General features: G+C 34.4%; 1 non-coding gene across 1 annotated transcript; it reads right to left on the bottom strand.

The window, feature by feature from the left end:
• Nucleotides 1-545: 545 nt before the first annotated feature.
• LOC118488635 lies at nt 546-652 on the bottom strand. The gene has a single exon (XR_004885179.1). It is a non-coding gene; the product is annotated as a small nucleolar RNA R71 (small nucleolar RNA).
• Between the last annotated feature and the right edge of the window lie 7,103 nt (nt 653-7,755).

Below are 7,755 nucleotides of genomic sequence, written 5' to 3'. Positions count from 1 at the left end.
TTGTTTTTTTTTTGTGACAGGACTTAGAACCAGACGCCACCTCTACGTAGTGTATGAGCTCCAGTTCTAATAAAGACATACAAGAACCTCTAGAAGAACCCGAACGCTTTCTCAGAAAAAGATTAAAAGCTAAAAACCAAGAGAAGGTTTCGGGGGACCCACTTCCAAATGCGGACCAGCGTACCCTCATAGATTACCTACGACCCACCGTAGGTAACCTTGGTGCCGCTATCAATGCACCGAATTTCGAAGCCAACAACTTCGAACTTCGGCCACATTTGATACAGATGCTTCAAAACTCTGCAACCTTTCATGGGCTTGCGGATGAGGATCCCCATCTACGTATCACTAATTTCTTAGAAATATGTGATACCTTTCGGATCAATGGAGCATCAAATGACACCATTCGCCTTTGAATGTTTCCATTTTCACTAAAAGACCGAGCAAAAGCTTGGCTTAATACCCTCCCAGTTGGTTCGGTAAACACCTGGGATGAACTAGCCCAAAAATTTCTATATAAGTATTTCCCTCCCGCTAAAACGGCTAAATTAATGACTGAAATTAATACATACTCGCAAGACGAGGGGGAATCCTTATATGAAACATGGGAAAGATTCAAGGAGCTATTACGAAAGTGTCCTCATCACGGTCTTGCGGTGTGGCAACAAGTATCCACTTTCTATAATGGATTGTTGTCACATACTAGACAAACACTTGACTCTAGCTCCGGGGGACTTTTAGGTAATCGCCGCCCGCAAGAAATATATCATCAAATTGAGGAAATTGCTCAAACCAATTTTCAATGGCACACTCCCTGAGGCAATAAATCTATTGCCCCGGGCACCCATAAGGTTGATGAAAGCACTTCTTTACAAGCCCAAATCGAGGCCCTTTCTTCAAAAACTAAAAAGCTAGAAATGACAAAAACAGTCTCGGTTATGGCTTGTGAAGGGTGTGGTGGGCCACATGAAAATTGGAGTTGTATGGAAGAAACAGATGATCAAACAGAGTCGGTAAACTACATTGATAATAGACCTAGGCCGTCGGGTCCCCCAACGGGCACCTACAACCAAGGATGGCGTAACCACCCTAACCTTGGTTGGAGAGAACCCGACAGTAGTAGTAACCAACAAAATCTAAATCAACGAACAAACTTTCAGCAACCGAGGAATGAATCACAAATTTTTTCTCAACAACAAGGTGGACGAGAAAGGCTTGAATATACTATATCTCGCCTCATCTCCGACACTGAAAAGAAAAACTCGGATAGGTTTCTACAATTAGAATCAAATTTTAGAAATCAACAAGCTAGTATACAAAACATCGAAAAACAAATAAATCAACTAGCCAAAAATTTCTCTGAGAGACCACAAGGCGCGTTACCAAGTAATACCGAAACCAACCCAAAGGCACAAGTTCATCTCATAACGCTACGGAACCGTACCGTGGGTCCCGCGGAAGGCCCGCCGCCTACTGAGGAGATCGCAACACCGCCCCAACAAGAGAAGGGTTCTCCTCCCTCACCAGAGCCCACCAAGGCTCCTCGGGTTCCGTACCCCGGTAGGTTAATCCGTCAGAAGACCAATCGCAAAATTCGAAAGTCTACTAAAACATTTGCATGTCAACATTCCTTTCATTGACGTTCTAACCCAAATGCCTAAATATTCAAAATTCATGAGGGACTTTCTCAGTCATAAAAGGAAAATTGAATCATTACAATTAGTTAACTTAGGCGAAGAATGCTCCGCCCTCGTGCTTAATAAACTTCCCCAAAAGAAGATTGATCCCGGAAGCTTCACAATTCCTTGCTCAATTGGGGACTCCCCCATTCGAAATGCGCTAGCCGACCTTGGTGCCAGCATCAACCTCATGCCAGCATCAATGTTCAAATGACTCGGCTTAGGCAAAACTGTCACGACCCCCGACCCCATCCTGGCCGGAATCGGAAGCCGCGAGCAGTCAAGTGGTACCGGTGATTATTTTTAAAAACATTGCAGCGGAAATTTCATCAGGACCGTGAGTTAGGAAAATTATCAGAGTTTAAAAACACCTGATTTTATTTATAAAATAGATGGGATGAAACCCATGTTTTATAATGGTAGCTTTAATATAGATAAATTTGATTATATAAAACAATATTTCTTAATTTGATTTAATTAATAAAATAAGCCACTTCTTGAAGTCCTTCAGTGCCGGATCCAATCCTTACTCCAATATACTGTAATTACCTGAAACGCGTTTTAAAAAGGTTTTGTCAGCGGGGAAATACTGAGTGAATCATTCATTTTACTAAAACGACGCATTTGTTATAATTTACAGTATTAAGAGCGATTACAATGTTTCTGATATCAAACCAACTACCCACAGTATTTGTCACTCGACCGGATCTGTGACTGTGGTCATATCACCATTGGCTGCCCCAATGAATGACGTATATCACTGTTAGGGCTTATTTGCCTAACCTGTGTTAGGGCTTATTAGCCTAACCCTGTGATACTTCACTGTTAGGGCTTATTTGCCTAACCTATGTTAGGGCTTATTTGCCTAACCCCGTGAGAAATTAATATTGTGCACAATACCCCACATACCGGTTGTAATTTGGTGATTACAAAGACTTAATCCCTGTAATTATAAATTTGAAAATAAACAAGCTTTTGTAAATAAATTTGATAAAAAGAGAATGACTCACTTTATAAGCATGCAAGATTGAGTTAACAAGCTTCTTGATTCTACTTCTTCCGATAATTAAGCATGCACTTTATTATTCTGGATCTTCTGATGATTTAATAGTTTGTTTGATTGTGAGTGTGTAGTGGGAAGTATTTTCGGTAGTTAAACATATAGTTTAACAGAATGGAATACGTATTTGTGTAAAACCTAAATCAAACCTTAACGGTAGTCACGAGATTCGAACCTTAACGAATTTCACAAAGTATAGTCTTATTCAGACAGTATTTTGGTATCCATTTAATGAACTCACAAAGTATAGTACTCTGGATTCCGTTTAACGAAATTCACAAAGCACAACACTTCGGCATTCGTTAGATGGTTCCTGAATCGATCGGACAGAACATCGCATCGGTGATTATTGGTTAGAACACCAACGTATAGAGAGAAGAAGAAGAGAAATGAGCAAGGAAGAATGAAATCCTAGGCTCCTATTTATAGGTAAAAAGTATGCCTTTCTTAGCTAGGAAGATTTCTTAGTTATTAAGTTTTCTTTTATTTATTTAGTTTTTCTTAACTATTAAGTTTGCTTAATTATTAAGTTTTACTTAACTATTAAGTTTCCTTAAACATTAAGTTCCCTTAACTATTAAGTTTACTTAACCATTTAACTAAATAACTTATTTAGCTTAATAAATCTTGCTTAGCTTGAATTAGCTTAATTAATCTTGATTAGCTTAATTAATCTTGATTAACTGGTTAATTAATCTTACTAAACTTAACTAACAAATTAATTAATCTACTCAGCTAACTTCACTGCTAAGTTTATTTAAGTTTACTTAGCTTTTAAGTATTCTAGCAGCTCTCTGCTTACGAGTTCTAATTTCTAGATACAAGGGAACCTGTATTAGTGTATTAACTCAATTCAACTTTAACGATAATCACGAGATAAAAACCCTCACAACGATTTACAAGTGCAATACTTAACAATTCAGCAGATTCACAACGAATGACAGAGTATAGCCCGAGTTCGAACAGCACTCAAACATTCAAGTCGAAATCACGATGAATAACAAAGTATAACCCAATTTGAGCAGCACTCAGATAATCGTTGGATAGTTATAATCGATCGGAGATTGAATCGTAGCAGCGATTAGAGTTATTACCCTGATAATGAGCAGAGTTTAGGGATTTAGAGGGAAAAATCCCGAGCTATTATTTACAAAAATAAAAGCTGACCGAAAGAAAAGAATTGAACAGCGATCGAGTTAATACCCGGCATCGTAGCAGCACTTCGTGACCCGTGTGTGTTTAATTGCACTACTACTGCTCTAATTCGACGTACATAGTGAGAATTGTCGTCGTTTCAATCACATAAAGCAAGTACCAATGTCTGCTATTTATACACGAAATTTGGCAGGCTTACGGACCGTAAGCCATATCCCTTACGGTCCGTAAGGGAAGCAGTCTATTTATAGGCTGCCTAGGTTCGGGACTAGCCTTGCTGACTTGATGATTTTGACAAATAAGAATTAAACAACGTTTTATGTTGATAATCGTTAGCTAGGGTTTACCCCCTTTGAGTTTTAGGGGCCCTGATCCTGATTCCGATTGTTCTGGAAATTTTAGGGTTTATGTAAAATTACTTGGGTGTCTCAATTAGGGTTTCCTTATTGGATAATTATCATACTAAATATTATTTTTAGTGAGAGTTGTTACATCCTCCCCACCTTAATAAAAAATCTCGTCCTCGAGATTTGGACTAAGATATTTTCTTGGGGTGATGTTTCTTCTTTTAATTAAGAGGAGCAATGTATCGTGGAATGGAATCAAAAGATATTTTGAGGGGTATGAAAAAAAATGATTTATAGGAACAATTGGATTCAATATCCGAAATGAATTTTCTTTGATCAATTGAGGAAGGTTCCGAATTGATAAATATCTATTTGTGAATGGAAGTATGGAAAATGATTTGTTAATGATTATCCGAAAATCAATATCATTTACTTAAAGGGTACTGGACAATAGAATTTAGTGTATCGTAATCTGAGTACATAATTGTACCAAGAATATGACAAATCAGACGAATGACGTATGAATAGGGTTTATTATTAGCACAGGCTACAAATGTATATGGATACTGTATGGTATTGTTATGATTGAAAGAAATTTACCGTTTTCGAAATTAACTAAGAGTTTCAAGGAAGCGAATCTAGGTATAAAAGATGATACATTCCGATGAAATGATATAGTTTCCAGGGTGATTATGTTTAAGCGAAAAGATATATGATCTACAGTTTTTTTAAAATGAATGTGAAGAACTTTTTGGAATTAGTAAAATTCTTTGTCAGAAGAAAACTTACCTTGATTGGTACCTAAGGAAGACTTAAGATTGACCGGTTCAAAATGAAATGAAAACATGAAAATGTTTTGTCAGATTATGATATGAGAAAATCAATGTGCTGAGATGGGTGATTTGTAAGAATACATGAAAAGATAATAAAGTTAGTGTATTTTTGTCTTAATACATAATTGTATTCAGATGATTTTAATCAAAATGTTTGATTAAAGATAAGTGATATTTTGATTTATTAAATACCTTTTCCTTTTATGTTATCATAAAGTAGAATAATAAATAAATATAGATAGGTTTAAAATATCAAAACCCGTGGTAATTTTGACAAAATAATGATATATGTTTTATAAATAGGTTTACCCAATATTCTAGAACTCGCGATTATCATTTTTAAAATCAAGTATGTTTAACTATAAGATTTTATAATAGGGTATTTTAAATCATAAAAGTAAAATAATAAATGTTTATTTTAATATCAAGCATACTTAAATATTGGCTTGCGTAAATGACATTTGATATTTTAATATGTATATTTTATAAAAGAATATTTCTATAAGTATTTAATAGTTGTGAAATATTAATCAAGATGAACATTTATTTATAATATGTCTTGTTCATGAATACTTAGACAATTATTTAGATAATTTTATTTGTCCCTTTGATTGTTTTATGAAAATATGTCTTCTCTTTATAGTACAAAGTATATATATTTCTATATATATAATATAAAAATATTTTTACATATAATTGAAATTTATTTTAAGTATGATGACTTAATTTATATATATTAAATAGTTATTATCATTGTTGGATATTGGTTAGTGTTGCCTTGTTTAAGCATAGGTGATCAGTCCATGCCTAACTAAGGCTACGCTATCCAATACCTGTTTTGATAATAACCTTAATACCTAAAAATAATATTAATACCTACTATTATTAATATTTTATTACAAATATTTACCAGAAATAAATAATTTAAATGAGATTAGCGCAATTTTCAAATTTTGTGAAAAATGTCACCACAAGGTGATCGTAATCAAAGAAATGATTTGATGAATTCGAAGACTAAACAAGCATGTTATGGTTCAAGAGAATTGAAGTGCTTGTTGGGACTATTTTGAATATGATGGCTTCAATCCATCATATGGGACTTTGAATTGAATACGTAATACGAACAAGTTCAAACAATTGAACTTGGTGTAAACAAAACGAGTTCATGTATTAATAAGAAATTTTGGATATGGTTACAACAAAAACCATGTATGCTAAAGGAAATTGAGTTTTTTCAAGAAACTTATTGACTTGATATCAAAGAGTCAACGTTTTGCAATAAACGTGCTTTATAAATGCAAAGATCAAGTATAGTGATACGATATTTGAATTTTTGATAAAAATAACAAATTGAAATGAAGCCCTCCAGTGGTCTTCATAAATCAAACGAACCACATGCGCAACAAACAGTGCATGTGTAAAGTGTGGATTTACCAAGAAATGGAATAGATCAATATTTGCTACTATGAAAGAAATCCTCATGGTATGATGACTATTAGAGGAAGTAGAAACACGAAAGTCAACTCTTTATAGGCAGAAGTCAGAATTGCAACGAAAGAAATAAAAGAACTTCTTATCTGGAATTTCGTGTGATAATTATTTGTTAAATGACATTATCAGAGAATGTCGAATGAAGTGAAATGAAATAGGGGATTTGCAAAAATATATGACTTCTTTTGTAGTGCTAATACAGAGGCTTACAATTGGTGTTGTTCAACCTTGAGGTTAGACTATGCACCGATGTTTTGTGAAATATTGTTCCAACGTACCTCAGCGAGATTTTGATCGTTTTGTAAGATCATGTGGCAAAGTGCCGCTTTTTGATTAGGAGTTCTTTTATTTACGGAATTTAGTATTGGTATCATCGTGCCCAAATTTATATTTTTCAAAGGTCTTGCCTTGGAAATTGTATGTGATACACTTTGATGTCTTGTGGACGTGAAATTTTAGGTTTCATGTGTTTTCTGGTGCATTAGCACAACTTTAGATGTTTCTTACTTCCGTTAATAGTTTATGATAACGCATTGGTAATTCTTATATTTTTGGATGGTGTCCCAACTTAATGGGTTTCCAGTATTATTTTGTTACACGAGTTACGAGGTAGATGATCAAACGAAATAATGTTTGACATCGGAATTATAGATATATGCGAGAGATTTCTGATAAAGAAATCTAGAATTATTATTGACACATATGATTGTGTTTTATTCGTAATTATCAATCGTTATGGTTTTTGGAATTTCTTATAGATATACATATCTATATATTTATATATTTCACATGCTGTAATATACATACCTTTCATAAGGTTAATGTATTTAACATATTCCTATTTCCAAAAACAAGTCAGATATCAGATCATGATATTATTTAGGGAAATCTTGTCACTTGTTTGACATACTATATACCCCGTCTTATCCGATTCGCGTCGGAGAGGTAATCTCAGTATATCCGGACAAGCTGGAGAGTCTTGTCACACCCCAACCAATGGCGGAAACATCAGGATGAGACGAAGTGTGAAGATTGCTAGAGACTTCATAACACTAATTGTGACAATATTTAAATAAACCCATTTTATTTCATAAATTTCAAATTGTCAAACATTACATAAAATCCAAATACGACATGTTCAAACATTAAAACATCAAAACATAATAAACCTAAAACGTCTAAATGTGTGT

This window comes from Helianthus annuus, chromosome 16, assembly GCF_002127325.2.
Source record: "Helianthus annuus cultivar XRQ/B chromosome 16, HanXRQr2.0-SUNRISE, whole genome shotgun sequence".
Taxonomy (NCBI): Eukaryota; Viridiplantae; Streptophyta; class Magnoliopsida; order Asterales; family Asteraceae; genus Helianthus; species Helianthus annuus.
Note: the sequence above shows the minus strand (reverse complement) of the source record. Positions and strands in the feature narration are given on the sequence as shown.